This window comes from Lagopus leucura, unplaced genomic scaffold, assembly GCF_019238085.1.
Source record: "Lagopus leucura isolate 7727_CA_CO unplaced genomic scaffold, USGS_WTPT01 Super-Scaffold_100157, whole genome shotgun sequence".
NCBI lineage: Eukaryota > Metazoa > Chordata > Aves > Galliformes > Phasianidae > Lagopus > Lagopus leucura.
Genome location: NW_024962334.1, coordinates 40,666,056 through 40,683,559, shown reverse-complemented (window position 1 = coordinate 40,683,559; position 17,504 = coordinate 40,666,056). Strand labels below are relative to the sequence as shown.

The 17,504-nt window shown below is 43.4% G+C and overlaps 1 protein-coding gene across 2 annotated transcripts in view; it reads right to left on the bottom strand.

The window, feature by feature from the left end:
* LARP4B (La ribonucleoprotein 4B) overlaps window positions 1–501 on the bottom strand; it is a 52,778-nt gene extending 52,277 nt beyond the window's left edge. For both annotated transcript variants that reach the window (XM_042888424.1, XM_042888425.1), the window contains exon 1: window positions 427–501. The gene's annotated coding sequence lies outside the window, so the exon portion shown is untranslated. The remainder of the gene's footprint in view (window positions 1–426) is intronic.
* Between the last annotated feature and the right edge of the window lie 17,003 nt (window positions 502–17,504).

Genomic DNA, 17,504 nt, shown 5'->3' with positions numbered 1-17,504 from the left:
GCTCCGGCGCAGCCCCTTCACCTCTTCGGGGCGCAGCTCCCCGTCAGGGGTTGGCACCGCCCGCCTCGCTTCAGCCGCGCTCCTCGGGAAGGGGTCACGGCCGCGTCGCGGTGCCTTCGGCCCGCCCTCCCGCGGCACCCCGCCGGCCTCACGGCAGCGTTTCCCCGGCTGCCTCTCCGTCGCCGAGGAGGCCGGGCCCGGCACCTCGCCCTGTCCCGCCGCCAGCCAGGCCCCGAGCCGGCGGCTGCCTCCTCCTTCCCTTCCTCCTCCTCCTCCTCCCGCTCCCCCGGGAGTCGCCTCGGGTAGGAAGATGGCGGCTCCGGCCGCCTCCCCGGGGCGCGAGGGGCGGCCCTGGAGGGGCCCGCGGTCCCCGGCTCCGCCATTCCCCTCCCGCCGCAGATGGGCCCCGCGGCCCCTCGCGCTCACCTGTCGCAGCCGCCGCCGCCCTCGGGCCGAGCCTCGACGGGGAGAAGAGGGGCGGGCGCAGGGGTCTCCGCCGGGCGCCGGGGCCTCTCGCCGCCGCCGGGCTTTCCGCTGGCGCCGGGGCCTCTCGCCGCGCCGCCGCCGCCGCCGGGGCCTCGCCGCCGCCGGATGCCGGGAGGAGGAGAGCGGAGCAGCGGGGCGGGGCCGGGACGAGGCGCGGGCGGCGGCAGCACAGCGGGAGGGGGGGGCGCGGGGTAGGAGGCGGCGGCGGCGGCTGCGGGGCCCGAAACGTCTCCGAGCCGAGACTCAACCACCCGCTCGCATGAGAGACCCGCTTCCGGCTCCCGGCGGAAGTCCCTCCTCCGCCGGCGGAAGGGATTGGCCGGCGGCCCCGGGCGGAACGGCGCGCTCGGCCGGCACCTGCGCCACCGGATTGGCGGAGGGGCGCCCCGCGCGCGGCGTGACGGTGGGCGGCACGTGACGCGCCTGACGTCACCCGCTCCGAATGGGCGCGCGGAGGCGGCCCGGAGCCGCCCGCCAGCCCGAGGAAGTTTGGCTCCTCACGGCCGCCGGAGCCGTGGGTGGGGCCCGCTGGGAAGCGGGAGATTCCGCCTCGCTTCGGCCGTGCCCGTCCTTGCCTTCGGCGGTGTTGAGACCACAGCGATAGCAGCGTACGGCTGGCCGCAGCTCTTGGAGCGGCTGCCGCGGGCAGAGGCAGGAGTGACTTCCAAAGCTAGCGATAAGCTGACGCGGAAGGGTTTTAGGAACGTGGAGGGGTGTTTCCTCAATTCCTTCTGTTAAGGCGAGCTGAGAAAAACGGTCTCGGAGTGATCTAAGGGAGCGTCTCTTCTGTCGCATAAAGCTGAGGTGAATTCCAGGAGATGCAGATGCTTTTGTTTGACCAAAAGTCAAGCCAGCCTTGTCCAAGAGTTTATTTAGCACAGATCTCAATCTGTGCTAACTACGGTTAATTGGAAGAATGAGGGGTTTCTTCTCCCTCCCAGTTTTTGGACTTGCAAAATTGCTGGAAAGTATCGTGTTCTGTGGCTGCTTCCCATCTACCTCATGTGGCAGCGCTGCATCACCTCGCAGCCGGCTGGGGAGATTGGTATCACACTGCTGCCTATCTCCTCATTTCATGGGTGTGTTCACATAGTGCTTCTGGATCCTGTTTTTAATCCTGTTAACCCTACCTTCAAGGTATCTGGTAGAAAGTCCAATAGAAACAATGCTGCAGAAGACCTCCTTGTGACACAGAAGAAGCTCCTTGTGACACACAATCCTAGAGATATTTTCAAGGTTGCTGTGTCTTGCCAATCCATATTTGGTAGAGGCAGTAAAGCACACCATGGTGCCTGAGAGGAGATCAGATCTTATCAAAGGTGTGTTTTACAAGGAAGTGTATCTCAACGTTCGTTCTAGATCAAACTACTGCTTCTGCTAACATAGGTATTGTTTTCCTTATTAAGTTATTTCAGTTTCCCACAATTGCAATGAGGAAGCAAACCTGAATAAAGACATGGCTAGGACAACAGAGACTGGTGAGGAAAAGGAATAAAAGTTAATTTTGAGGATAGGTTGCTAGTAGGAAAGGTACCCCAAGAAGTGCAGGAGCCATGGCTGATACATTCGATGGTCACCATGTATGAAGCATTGATTACTTAAAAGTCTAAAACAGTGAAACAACTGCTGCTCCAAATGCTTTTTTATTTTTTATTTTGTATTTATTTTATTTCAGCAGATTACAGTTCTTCTCAAGGAAGAAGAAGTTAAAGTTTAGATTTCAAAATACGTTTAGCCCCATAATATCCTTCTTCCAGAAGGTCCTCCAGATTCCAGATACTTACCACTTTAGATGTACAGACATACCATCTTCTTTTTACACAGTCTAATAGTGATAGGACAAAGGGGAATGGCTTTAAACTAAGAGGGGAGATTTAGGCTAGATGTGAGGAAGAAATTCTTTACTCAGAGGGTGGTGAGGTGCTGGCACAGGCTGCTCAGAGAAGCTGTGGATGCCCCATTCCTGGAGGTGCTCAAAGCCAGGCTGGATGGGGCCCTGGGCAGCCTTAGTTGGTGGGTAGTAACCCTGCTCATGGCAAAAAGTTTGGAACTAGGTGATCTTTAAGGTCCTTTCCAACCTAAAGCATTCTACAATTCTTGTTTCTCCCAGGCTTTACCCCTGTTCAATACATAAAATGGGCATAAAAACAAACCTAAGGCCACTGAGGAGACTGCATTGAATCATTCCTTCAGCTAACTCAAAGTTCTGATTGCAGAGCTCATCTTCCTTTCTGTAACTGGAAAAGCTGATGGAGGACTGAAGGAGAGAGAGGTGCAGTGACTGATTCCTGTAAAACACCAACACTTAGAGGGATGTAGGTAGGTAGACTTCATTGTGGGTAGAAGTTTTCTTTAGTGGGTAGTTTGTTCTTTTTGATTGTAGGTGTTGGTTTTGTTTTTTTTTCAAAGTAGATTGATTATGTTATTAAAGAATAAAAATAAGGTTATTTTAAAAGCTCAGTGTTGCAAAAGTAGTGTTATGTATTGCTAGCTATATTGATATAGAGGTAATGAGTTTATGATTTTTATTTCTTTATTGTTAAGTTTTGTTGTAGTTGAATAAGTCAAGTAGTGCACTTTTTTCCATAATGAGTTTTCTACTTGTTAAGTAACTTCTAATTCTCAATGTGAATTTAATGACTGAATGCTTCCATTTTATAATGGCAGATTGCTGAGATCAAAGAGATTTGACATTTTTTCTCCTGTATGCTAGTAGCTGAGGAATGTGTGCACAGATGTGAATAAAATATTGCAAATAACACTGTGTGCTGTGTGACAGGAGAAAATCAGCCCTGTTCCTCCTGCAGCACCAGCTTAGCAGTCTGGGAGAAGAACGCATCTCTCCAGGAATGATGTGCTTGGACCTTATTAGTCCACAAAAGTAAAACAAAATTAGACTAACTAGATGTTTCTTTCCTGATCTGTGGTCAAACAGATGTAAAAGGAACTGTGTAGGTTATTTATAGACACAATGATTGCATTAATTCATTGATTATTGTTAAAATGATATTTGACAAGACTTTTTAAAAATTAAGATTGCTAGTTCAAAAAAAAAAAGAGCTATTTGGTATATTTAAGAAGATAGCTCCCTATGAACAGGAATGAAATAGGACAGGATTTCTGCTTTGTGAGGAAGTTGCTGCTTTAGGCTACCTTTTCTCTCTCTATTTTTTTAACCTTCTGTTTTACTCCTTTAAACTACACTCTAGTAGTTGCTTTCTCAAATGATTTTATACTGCTTATCAACGGAAGAAGGCTTCATGAATTACTGGTATTTAGGAACTGCTGACCTGGAACAGTCGCTTAAACCTGCAAAGCACAAAGTACTTTGTAGTTTGTGAGACCTTACAAATTAAAGAATAATATTTTATAATTCCTGATGCTACTATGCAGCTTTGCAGGGAGAGAGATCTTTTCAAACATGCAATCCTAATTGATTGCATGCAATGGATTCTCTCTGTCAGAACAATAAAATTTAAGTAGAATCCAGTCATTATTCTGCACGGCATTGAGTTATGCTTAGTATTTTAAATATGCAATATTTCTGTGTCAGTACCTTTCATATGTCACAAGTAAATAGTTGACTGTCTGTGTAAAGAAGCAGTCCCTGTGTCAAGCAGACTGCTGTCTAAACAGTCTGAGCAGACATAGGTCAGGAGAAGCTAAACATTTTTTCCAATGGGAGGAGAAGGTAAGACAGATTGAGTGACCTGCCCAGAGATTATGTAAGATATCCACATCTGAGTCACAGCTCTACACAGAATCCTATAGTTTAGTGAATATTCAGGCTTCCTTTACAGCTAAATGAATATTAATTACTTGGTAAATTGACAAAAGTCCATTACTGCTTACATAGATCTACAATTCTCTACTGCTTCCATATCTCTAACCATAGGCATTCAACTTGGCTGCAGTGATACTCCAACGCACAGACAGCAGCTCCAAGCTGTGTGATTGTCTCGTGATTGACAGCATGAACATGTGCACTTTCTGACTTCTTTGATCAGCTGCTATGTTTGGCAACAAACCTTGTGAAATTGTGCTGTAGGACTAGTTAAGACAAACCATACTTAGCAGATCTCCAGCCTTGTCCCTTTGCATGTTAGTTACATTTTTTTAACGCATAGAGACAACATCGAAATAAGGTTGTGGTGTAGGTAGCAGCCATTGTTAAACAGTGGTTTTCATTCATGCAGTGTAAAAAGGTCTAAGCTCTAGGTGATAATGATACATATTAAAACCATTGTTAACAGCAGTTCGTTACAAATTTTCAAGAGATGGTTTAACAATAATAATTACTGTTAATTGTACATAATTACAAGTCTGAGTATTACCATCCTATTTCATGGAATTTACAATACCACCAAACCAACTAACATGCAGGCCTTATTCTATCTATACATAGCAGGTCTGCAGCAGGGCCAGGACTCAAAACCACATCTCTCATGTTCCAGGTTTGAGCAGATCATACCGATTTCCATTTAGTTATTGTTCATGTGGGAGAACATTTGGTTCTTCAGCTGTTTAACTCATTTTTAAAAGCTAATTATACCTTAATGGGGAATCATATCATTTATAGAGATTTTGTGGTTAGGAATTTTTTTAAACACTCTGACATCAACTCAGATTTTAATGGAAATAAGCACGTTAGCCATTTTCTTCTTTGTACTTAGTTTTGTCATTTTATTGCTTCTGAGCATTTCACAATGCCCTTTAAATACTGCAACCACTATGTGAGGTGTGTGCTCACACGTTTATACGTATCTATCCCCAGTCAACAGGCAGCAAACTGAGGCCTGGAGATGTTTGGGTTAACCTTGTGACTGATCCTATGCAAAAGTTGTATTCTATTGTATGTATTCTGAAAAAAGTTTGTAATTTTGTATTCCTGTCCTCTTTAGCCTTATGCTGAGACTCAAGGAGGACTATATAGGCATATGTTTTTATTTCTCAAACTTTCCTTTTTCAGGCGAGAGGATCTTGAATCATATTTCCTGTTCTTGATCTCATAAATATCAAATCAACTTTTCAGTTGGTTTTTTGTTTTTGTGTTTGCTTTTGGAGCAATTTTATTTCTCCCCTTCTCAATTATGTTGGAGATCTATGGAGAAAATTGCATGAAAAATTTCAGCCCATCAGATGAATGTTTTGCAAAGCTACAAATATCACGTTTCTAGTAATAGAAGGCAAGCTCTATAAAGCTTATCAGTGAGCAAGGATAAAATGGTTAAAGTTTATAATTTAAAGTTGAGTATTTGAAAAATAAGTGAATACTTTCTATAGCAGCCTATTTGTGGCACCTTTGTTTCCAGCTATTCAAAAATAAAATGTACTCCTCAACTGAAATTAACCTTGCACTTGGCCATTAGTCCATGTAGCACCAGACTTTTTAATATGACCCAGCCATCATAGCAGAGTATTTGAATATGTAGAAAAAGACCATACCTCAAATTCAAGAAATGTATCTTTTTTTTTTTTTTTTAACTAAAATGCTAATTATAAAATTATGGTTATAAAACAACAGTTTTCCATGAATCTCTCATTAGTTATATCATTAAATATCATGATGTGTGTTATTAGCATGTAGCATAATTTAAGTCACAGGGTTCTCCTAAAATTTTCAATTTACATAGAGAAATGTGGCATTCTGCTTTAACTCAGCATCAAATACCCCTCTGTGGCACAGAAGAGCAGAAGAAGTTCTTAAAAAGCAATTCATCAGAAGTGTGTTCTGTTCAATTATAGCAGTAATGAGGATCCTTTAGTTCTCATTCGTGGGCATATATTCCTCAATGGATAAAGGAGCACATCTGAAAAGTGGTAAAATTCACTAATGAAGTGTTAGCAGGTTCTCAGCTCACCTTACTTGAACGTTCGTTTGAACTTGGAATTGTAGTGCTAATTGGTTATAAAGATACCCCGTTCTCTTTGCCATTCTGTAAATGACTGTACAGTGTTGAAGGACAAGGAAATTAGAGTCCTCACCTTGTCTTTTACAGAAATTGATGTTTCAGATGATCAGTTAAATCTCTGCTGGGTGTGCAGTCCTGATGTGCCTGAATTACACACATGTCTGAATTACTGTAGGGCAAAAGGAGGTTTTTTTCCCATCAAACCAGGCATTGGATAGATTGTGAAGGTGGCCTATGGGATTTCTGTTGGAAAGGCTGGACTTGAATATTTTTAAGAGGTCTTATTTGCAGCCTGATAACATCCTACAGCGTGGTCAAGAACACTAGCAGAGAGTCAGGACTCAAATTATCAGGTGTGAACTGACTGAGGAAGGGAAGACATACACAGTCCTTCACTCTTCGGAGTCAGCACTTGTGTAACCTGCATGGTCTGAGTGATTTTGCTTTGACTGGGCAGCTTCAAACTCTCTTTCCCCAACAAATACATACAACAACAGGATGCTGAGAGTGCAAGTTTACCCTAACACTACAGAAGAAGACTTTTGCAAACTCCTTTACTCATTTATTGTACACAAGAAAGGTTAACTGTAAAGTGGCTGAAAGCTTCAGGTTTAAAATAAGAAGCACTTGATGAAGTCTGTAGTAAATATACAGGAAATTGAGATGCAGCTATGAAACAGTGAATATTTTTACCAGTTAAAAAACATACTACGAAATACTGTGGGTTAGTTGTGAACTCTGAGAGATGCTTTACTGCTGGATAGTGCTTTTTATCCAGAGATGCTAAGGTCACACTGAGTTGCAGTATCTCTTTGAGATTACTGCTTTTTAGGGCCATTGCAGCTCAGGCTGCAAAGGAGTGTATCTAAAGCGTCCTTTCTGTGCTAGTGATTCCCAGCTGCTGCCATTGTCCTTTGAGACCACCAGCTGCTGATGTGGGTGGGGAGGGACTGCTTCAGCCACATCAGGAGCAGTAGAACTGCAAAACTGGGTCAAGGCAACTGTGCTTTGTCCTTCAGATGCAAAAAACTGCGCAATCTGAACAAGGAGACCATGTCTCCCTGTTCACATTATTGTCGAATCATAGAATGACTTTTTCAAAGTACTGGATGTGCAACGCCTGACACTTCATTTCAGCATCAGCTGACAGTTTCTGGTCTTGCAGTTCTTTTCACAGCTTCAAGAACTGATCTACCCTAGCGCTCACAATTAAACAGCTCCAGTAAAGGGGTTCTTTTGGGAGATTTACACCTCATGGCTTGATTATGAGGTTACATACTTCGTGATTTTTTTGCTGGAAGAGGTGATTAGGGAGAATGGCACCAAAGGTGGCAGGAAAACCCCAGCTGTATTCATCAGTCAGGATGGGAAGATATTTTCTTGTTTATTTCTTTACACTTATCCTTTTGAATTACAGGCTTACTGCTCCTGAAGCTGCAGAGCTCAAGGTGATTATTACACAAGTCAAAAAAATGTCATTCTTCACATACTGAAATGTCTAAAAGCTGATTCTGTTGTAGATCACCTATGCTCTGCTTTATAAAAAAAAAATAATGACAGCTTGTGAATCACAAGCATGAGTCACATCAAAGTGGGGTATTTAATCAGTGGGAATCTGTAACACCGAGTCCTGAAAATCAGCTGATCATAGAATCATAGAGTGGCTGAAAAGGACCTTAAAAGATCATCTAGTTTAACCCCTGTGCTGTGGGCAGCGTTGTCAACCTCTAGACCAGGCTGCCCTGAGCCACATCCAGCCTTCAAGATCATGCTTGAATAGTGTTAATTAATTAATTTAATTGATTACGGTGTGAATTGCACCTTCCGTTGCGTATGCATTACAAATTATATTGTCCAGAGATTTCCACTAGTCCCTGCCTGCTCTCTGATAAGCCCAGCCCATGTTCCCTGCTGTTCTAAAGAGAGAGGTGATGTAGCAGGGCTGGCCATTTCTTAGCTCATTTTACAAGGCTATCCTTACCCTTCCCGCCCAGTGTGCGGGGGGCTGAACTGCTAGCTTTGCCTTTAAATGCTTCTAAATTGCCATACATTGGAGTTGCTTAGGATTTATTTATGCTAAAGAAATCTCTGCTGCCCTGTCTTTGGATATTTTATGCTTACAATTTACAGATACACTATAACATGATACACTATAACATATACTGAGTTCTGTAGCATGTTCTATCTGGACAGTAATGTCTGATTGTTCTTTACACCTCTTCCACCCCAGTCAGAGAGCCCCACTGCTGAGGCCAGTAGAAGAATCACTTAATGTGCTGAATGCTAGCTGTCAAAATGATCTGTTCATACAGCCTTGTGACTGCTTTTCCCCATTACAGAGCCCTTTTCTATACGATGGGGAATGACTCCTGGTTTTCAGCTGGCAGGAAGATTCCAGTTATTTTCAAGAGGGAGAGTTCCCATACCCTTTATTTTCTAACACTCGGATGCAGCAGATTCTTATGTGAGAAGCCATGATGCTTTCTTCTTCAGCTAGCAGTCTAGTATCTCCAGCGTGTTTCTAACCAAAAGGCCTTGATCCACAGGAGATTCTTCACAGAAAGCATTTTCCTCTAGAAATTGCTGTTTCTCGTAAAAAATATTGACTGAACTGTTCCCTCAGCTCCAACAGAGCCCTCTGCTTGGACTGCTGCTTGCTTCTAAACTCGTGAAGGGGGGCCTTGCTGAAGTGCTCATCTCTAAGGAGGCAGGAGGTTATGGTTCATTCTTCCCAACTTTCCAGGGCTCTGCTGACTTAGCTGAGGTGCTGGCACCACACCCTCAATCCTCTTCCAGATGGGGATGATGACACTTAATGGTGGCTGGTGTATTTGAAAACCTGCTGTCTTCCTTCCACTCCAGCAGTTTCTCCCTTCCTAGGATCTCACTGTTTTGGGTTTATTTGTTTGGTTTTTTTGTTTGTTTGTTTTCAGTAATATTGATGGGTATTTTTTCTATGATCTAGGCCTCCTCCCAGCTAGATCTCTGCCATGCTGTATCAGAGTACACAGCTCCAGGCATGCTGAATGGAGTGCTCCCTTTTTCATTAGTATTTGCTGCTCCTGTCGGGTTCATGAAAACACCCATACTGAGAAATGCAGGTTTCTAAATTATCCGTAGGTAGGGCAGAGCCATGCAGTGGAGCTGAAGCTGTGCTGATGCCACTGCCCTAATGCTTCCTGCTGCCCATGAAGAAAATGTGCAGTAAAAGAACCAATTTTCAGCCTGTTGCATCAAGATAAACCAAAGCAGAAGTAAAATGAATCAAAAGAGATACACTGAGATACAAGTTCACCTATCTTGGTGAACGTGGCCCTCCCAAAGCTGCTCATATGTACCAGACTTTGGGACTGGCACTACCTGAGAAAGGAGCAGGGGAAACCTCTGCAGATGTCTCCTTGCCATCTACTGACACAGCTGTTAAACATCTAAACTGCCTGCTTTGTTCTATTTGGGAACCATTCTTCACCTCAGGACGCACATAAGGACAGAGGTTTCCTGTGATCTTAATTCTAACTTCCTCGTCAGTGTAAGGGAAGTAATAGAAATCTGATTTAAAAACAAAGCAAAAGTGGTTTATGCTATCAGAGGCACAAATAGCAAGCTCCAGCTGGCCGTGTACTAAGCTAAATCCAACATGGAATATTTGGAACATCAGAGAAGTAAGATTTTTCTTCGCACGTGGTCACACGGCCACTGTTGTTGTGGATGTGGTCAGTTAATGCTGACTTTGAATGCAAACTTATTAATCCTTTTGTTATTATTACAGAGAGATAATAAAATCACAATGAGAAATACCCAGTAGTGAGGAAACATGTTTATACTACTTTTTTTTCTTTCTTTCCCCTATCCTAGTTCAGTTCTGAGTTAGATCTTCAGGGCTGGGAGCTTCTCTGTGTTGCGCTGTGAAATGTGCTGGTGATTCAGTGCTTACTGGGCAGATGTATGCATCAGAAAATACCCTGACTTGGCAGGGTACTTGGCAAAAGTCAATGCCTGATAGCAAAAAAAATGAGTCCAGGTGACACACAAATGTTGCAAGACTTGTCCATCTAGGAGATGCTTTCTTCACAACCAGCTCTCTGGCACAGAACCACAATATTTCACTCTAACCTGCTGTGCCTCTCCTGTGTTTAGATAAAGAAGAGAGCTCTGATAGTACAGCTACAAAACTTGAATAGGGCATGAACTGTGCAAGTGCATGTAGTGTTCATCTGAACCCTGATTTTCAATACACAATGGGTTTTAAACGAAGCTTGATGCTGCCTTAAACCACGTTGGTATTTTTTGCTTTCCAGCTCCTCTTTTCCTGTGTTGGCACAATAGTAGCACATTTTTATGTCTGCTATGGATAGTATTTGTAGCCATATGTTTCTGATTTTTCACCAAATTGAGTAATGTGAGGGATATCCCACAGAGAGAACACAAATTATCTTTTTAAATTAACTGTGGAAGTGCTCTTGTCTCTAAAGAAGCAGGCTGCAGGCAGGCAGGGTGAGCAGCGTGAGAGGTGTGGAGCAGGTGGGACATTGGTGGGTGATGCCCAAGGATGGCACAACAGGGATGGTGGTCCCAGGAAGCCCAGAGGAGACCTTGCTGGGAGGCCAGGAAGAGAGTTGCATGCTGAGACACAGCCCAGCCTGGAAGCTGGGTCACAGGCACACAGATAAACCCAGGGGAAATGGGAAAATGGATGAATGTGACCTGCACTGCTTCACAACCACTGGGGAGAGAAAGGTCCTGTATGTCCCTGCTGATAATCCAGGCCCCTGCTTGTGGGAGACAGGTGTGCACCAATGGCCTGTAAGCAGACGGGAGTTATGAACATGAAAAAATCTTAAATAGGATTAAATGGAAATCTACAAATACAAGGTGTAATCTTTCCACTGTGAAAAATTAATCACACTGAGAATGAGGAAGGCGGAAAGGAAAAATGGAGAGATGCATGCAGTTGATTTGTTTTGCTTTGTTTTAATTGAAAAGCATTTTATTTAAAAAAATAAAGCACAGGGGCAAAAGAAGTATTTTGCTTCTCCTGACTTTGTGACTGGTACTGTTACCTCTTTTGCCCATCAACTTTCTCTCTTCTTTTAAACTCCTGGCATCTTTTTTTTTAATTAAATAGTGAGCTCTTCAGGGCAGAAGCTATATTCAGATATGGAGCAGTAAACACCCAGCAGCAATAAATACTTACCCTGATTGGCACCACTGAGCAATATAAACACTATGTAAATAATGAGAAAGCCTGAGAGGTACTGTGTCCTGGGTAAACACTGTTCCTTTCCAGCAGCTTATGTTATAGTTAAACTAATTCTAACAATATGCAAAGCCCTGTTGGTGCATTGGCTAAAGACAGCCTGAGTACCCCCTTACAGATATGGAATCTTGTGAAGAGCTGAAAGAGCCCCATGAAGTCCTCTGGGTGATGAAGATGCTCTGGGGAGAAGTTGGTTGGGAACTTGGAGCCAGAATTTCCCACCCTTTGGGAAGAAAAAAAAAAACTGAGTCTTCTTCTTACATGACATTCAGGATGGCATTTAGCTCATAGATTCAATGTCTGTGCAAGAGATATATCCCAGCTCCCACTATAGTTAGTGAAACCTAGAGAGCTATTCAGCTGACTGGTATTCAGTTACCCACGTATATTTCTCTAATGACATTTGCAGTGCCCACATATATTTTGCAAAGCCATGATACGCCATATCTTCTGGCTGCCCCTTCAAAAGGAGAAAGGTCATATTTAATGTTGGCAATTCCACATAAACGTTTTGGATACCGCAGGCAAAGCTGGCATTAGACATCTAAGTTTAGCCAACTGGATTGTGTCCTTAGAGGTCTATTTTGATGAGGTGGGCAGATCTCTGTATTACCCTGACTGTAATGAAAGCTGGGACGTCCAGCTCACATGCAGACACTTACCAGGTGTTTTAATCTATCTGCAAGGTAAATCCTAGTATCCTTTGAGGTATGCTCTAAGATAAGACTTATCTTAGTGTCCTTCAAGATAATACTTAAAAAATGATTAATGCTAATATTGTAAAAGTGTTTTAACCTCCATTTTAAAATCAGAAGTCTTAGAATAAACTGAAGTTGCTAGACTTCATAGCAACTTGCATAGACTTCAGATCTGTTCCAAGTGTGCCCCCTCTGAGCAGAATAAAGCTCACGCATGCTGTACAGGGACACCTGAGCTGGCTCAGGACCAGGAACACTCTGCTCATGGTAATGTAATACCAGCCCGAATAACCAGCATAGAATACGCTCACATGGAGACCCACTGTGCACTGACTTGTGCAGAAGGCTGTGCAAAAAATACACGTTGTCAGATGTCATTGAAATTCCATTATACATCTCCAAATATTTTTTTTAATTTTCCTTCTCCTTAATTTTTCATTTTTTTTCTTCAGAAAATATTTCCTTCTTATTATGTGAACTTACTGCAGCAAGAGCTATCTTTTGTTTATGTATTTATGCAACACAGACACAGGGAGCACTTAGTCACTGGCAAGGACACTGTAGCAAAACAAAAATAGAGTTAGAAAGCTAAAGTGCAAAGCAGGGTTATGCATCAAAATTGACACAGGCCCACTGAAACAAGGCTGAGGTCTCCTGAGTTTTGATTCAGCTCTTCAACTACAGGAATATCCATACTCATTTTCATGAATTATATTAAAAAAAAAAATTGGTATTTGGGTAATGCCCAGAAGTTTCTGTCCTTGATCAGAAGGAATTACAGCATAAGGTCAAACAAAGGAAATGAGAGGGGTGTTTAACACCACGGTTGTGCTACCTGGAGTAGGAGCAGGATAGATAGACTGACTGTCTCTGTATTCCCAGATGTTCTCAAAGTGAGCAGAAACTGAACACCACTAAGAGTTTTTATCTGAAAGTCAGTACCAGTATGTTTTTTCACCTCCTATAAACAAAGAAAAAGAAGGGTTTGTTCTGCTTCACTGGAGCAAAAAAAATAACACAATAGACTTCCATTCAGGCACTCAAATAGCAACTGTCCTGTGACTTCTCTATTTAAATGGGTATCCATGGTGAGATCTGCATCGCTTTCGTTAGATGGCTGCGGAACTGTGCGGTGGCTTACACTGCAGACAGGAAGGAAAAGAGGGCTCAAAAATTCCCCTTACAATGAATGAATGGATGAATGAATAAATGCAGTAAGATACTAAGTCTGTGTTAACACTGCAAAAAAAAAGTGTTCACACTGCAAAAAAAATGATGTTTGTGTTGTCCATCCCTGTGATACTATCTATCCGCTCTGCTTCTCCAAGCCCATTCAGATGAAATGCCAATCCGTATTTGGAGGCACAACACAGACTAACAGAAGGTACATAAGTAGATGTGAAAACTGCAGCCTTACAGAGACTTCCTTCCTAGGCTGCTTGCTTTCTTCTCTCTTTGTTGACGGATGGGGTTAGCAGTTTGCACCATGCTACATGTAGGCTGGCTCAGAGTACCCGAGGTGAGCTGGCAGTGCAAGTGCCCTCTGCAGGGGGCTGATGGGTGGCCGGACTGTGGATGAAAAAAACGGACTGGCGTAAGACTGTCAGACTTGCTGAACTGCCTGTTTTCTGGGGAGAAGAGTAGACATACTGAAAATTTAGGATACTGTTGGCTATATCGTCAAGGTTGTTTATATCCAGAATCAGTGAAATAAAACTGAAAATCCACTGAAGAAGTCTGAAGTAATGAATGATGGCTGTCTGGTGTTGGAATAATGGTGCAACTTGTTCTCAACAAAGATTATCTGTTCTGCCAAATACAGGTTCTAAAAAATTGTGGAACCCCCAAAATAGGCTGTGACTGGCTTCAGAGTGAAATATGAGCATATTACCTTCAAGTTGTTATTTATATTTTGCATTAAAATACTGAACTTCACACTTCTGAGATTTTATCTGTACATATATCAGCTAGTAAAAATCTAAAATGTCATATTTTGGTAGTAAGTAGAATGTAAATCTCCTTTTATAGATCCTAACATTCACCATAAAATTATTATCATTGCCATCGCTGGATGCAAGGTGGAAGATACTGATACACCAGTGAGGATGCATTGAATTTTGATTTCATTGAAACAAGTAAATAAGCTGCTCCTGACTTGAAGTGAGAACCACCTCTGACCTACATACTTTTTAAAAATGTTCTGCCAAGGAGGTAAAACATGAAAATATTTGAAAAAATGAATTCTGTCTTTGCTGCCATGAAGGTAAAGCCCCCAAAATTTTGTGTATCTATATAAATATATATATATATACCTTATACCATTCATCATTATATTCTGCTTGCACATGAAGACTGAAAGTAGTCTGATCAGTAAACACTCTTCTCATTCAATCCAGTTTGGAAGCTAGGTGCTAAGCCCAGCTGTTAATGGTACAGCAGCTACTGAAATGTGAAAGCACAGTTAAAAAAGAGCTAAGTTTTCAAGTATTTTCCTGGGGAATCCAGCCAGATTTTTGAATCTGACTATCACTGTCTTCACTAAGCCATCTGAGTGTTACAAAATCTGGAAATAGTGCTCAGGAAGCCTGCCAATCCCCTGGTGCAGAATGATCATCTCACGCTGCTTCCCTGTTTGGCTGTCAGGGCATGTTGGGGTGGATGCTTGTGGCATGTTGCTGTCTGCACTTTCCTTAGGGAGCATCAGAAATGCCCCTTTGTGTGCCTTTAGGTCTGTGATTTGAAGATATCCTGAGAACAGCCTCCATCACCAGGCTGCCCTGCTAGTATTTTAGAAGGCACAATTCAGCAGTGCTTACAACAAGGACAAGATAGGTGGAACAAATTGACATGTCTGGGATTCTACGTGGAAATGGAGAGGAAGAAGTGTGGGCAAGATCTATCAGGAGGTGGAGGCAAAGCAAACCAGGCATAGGTGGATGTTTGTGAGGTCCTGAGGGAGGATGTGGGCGTTTGCACGCATGAAGGCACAACCAAGCGTGAAGAAGCTGAATCGGTTCGCACTTGGGAGGCACAGTCAGCGGCCTGGGTGTTTTTGATCTGTGCTTAGGAAGCAGATGCCTGTGCAGTTAGAAGCAGAGCACTGTGGTTTCCAAATGCTCATATTTAGCATTCTAGCAAGTTGGAGCAGATGGCAGGTCTGACTACCCTGGGCCCCATTTCTGGGCAGCAGCTAGAAATCCTTCAGGCCTCTGCACAGCAGTGCGGATATGCCTGCTTAAGGAATGGCATCCTGGGATTTCCCACTCCCTCCGCTGCCTCTCCCTGGGTTTTGTACCACTCTCAGCACAAAGGAACGTGTCCCCAGTCACAGTGCAGTGGGCTGGGGACACCCCACTGGGTCACGCTGGGCCAGCACACGTACCCCAAGCTGTCCAACTGGGGTGGCACAGACCCGGCTGCAGGCCAGCTGCATTGCTTTGCTTCTCAGGTAAAGATGTGGGAGAGCAGCTGTATCTGAGCTACTTGAATGCCTTCCAGAAATCAAGTCATCCGTAAGCACTGCTGACGTGAAGTCATCATGCCCAAGAAGTAGAGCATAGCTGATTTCCCACACCTAGAAGCAGAGTGCAGGAAATTTCAGAGCAGCCTTGGTCACAGGCCACTAGGATGGCCCAGAAAAGGATTACCCACATTCCCAGTGTGACTGGGTGCACACTTGTGGGCAACACCAATTTTATGCAACCTATTACCCCACACAAGCCAAAATAAGTTCTCTTTTCCCTTGCAGTTGGAGAGGAACCATACAAAGGAGGTAGAATGGAGGGCAGGTGTTGACCTTATGCACATAGCTTTCACAGAAACATGCAGATTTCAAACAGAAATCAAACAGATTTCTAAACTTTGCTCACTAGCCTGTAGCAGGTGTCAGTGTACAAAAGAACTGATGTTCTTAACCAAATACTGACATTCCAAGTGCGGATTCTTAGATTCTCCAGCTATAACTAGAGAATCCATATGATGAACACTGCATTTATGTCCTTCAAAGTCTGTTATCTGTGCCTTTGGAGAGAACCAGAGAAGAAATTGTCCAGCTATGTGGCAAAATAACCACATGTTCAGTTTTTGTACAGGTGTGAGATTCACTATACACAAAGAAAGGAAGGAAAAGGCAAAAAACAACCAGCAAAACTGAAGAAGAGACTGAAACAGTCCTAGTCAATCCCCTCTATACCAAGCTCTGTGTTGGGTGATGTGAGGTGGTGAGTGAAGGCAGTTAGTCGCTGTGGAGTGTAGCTGCGGAGTGGGGTTTAGGTGGTTTTCCACATGGTCACCAGTAAACCTGATTGTGAAAGGAAAAAGAGAAAAAAGGCGACTCAGAAGACAAAGGCTTTCATCAGTACTAGATGTGATATAGCAACTGAGGTAATGGGGAAAAATGATGAGAACTGGAAATGATCCATTGGAAGCTGATACATGGAAAATTAATTTCAGATTGAAACCATTGCTTTACCAGGATGAAGTCAGAGAAGTTCTCTCAGGAAAGAAGCAAAATGCTGAGAAATCCAAGTTCAAACAGTGAAGCTCAATACGAGCTTACAGTACTTCAGGGAAATGGAGGGCGGATCAGCGAATAACAAATTACAAAAGTGAAGTCAGAATGTATTAAAAGCCTCAGTAACCCTTTGGGATAACATTTGCTTTTACCTGGGGAGGTTCCTGTGAGTGTTGTGGGAGCTTGAAAGAAAGCAGTAGCTCCCAAATTGCAAACCTCAGAAAGAGGAAGAAAATAATTGCCTCCCAAAGAAACGTGTATGTAACAAGATGCTTCCACTGGGAGAGGTCACATCAGGAACAGCCATGCTTTCAGTCATCACTGAAGTGCTAAAATCAGAAAGGAAGTCATGCGAGAAAAAAGGAGTTGCTCCAAGGGGCAATATTTGTTCCAAAGGGGGGACCCAGCCATGAGGTGCAGCTCCAACTTTATCTCCAGATTCAAAATTTTAAAAAAGTAGGATTTGAGACTTCAGGAAAATTCCTGAGAATCTTTCAGAGTTTGGGGATGCACAATTCCATGGTTTTGGCCAATCATCTAGATTGTAGATCTAGATTCCTACATCATCTGAGGTATGAATCCTCTTCAAAACTGAACCAGGAGGGAACTTACAATACGTGTTTTGTTCAGTTGTACAC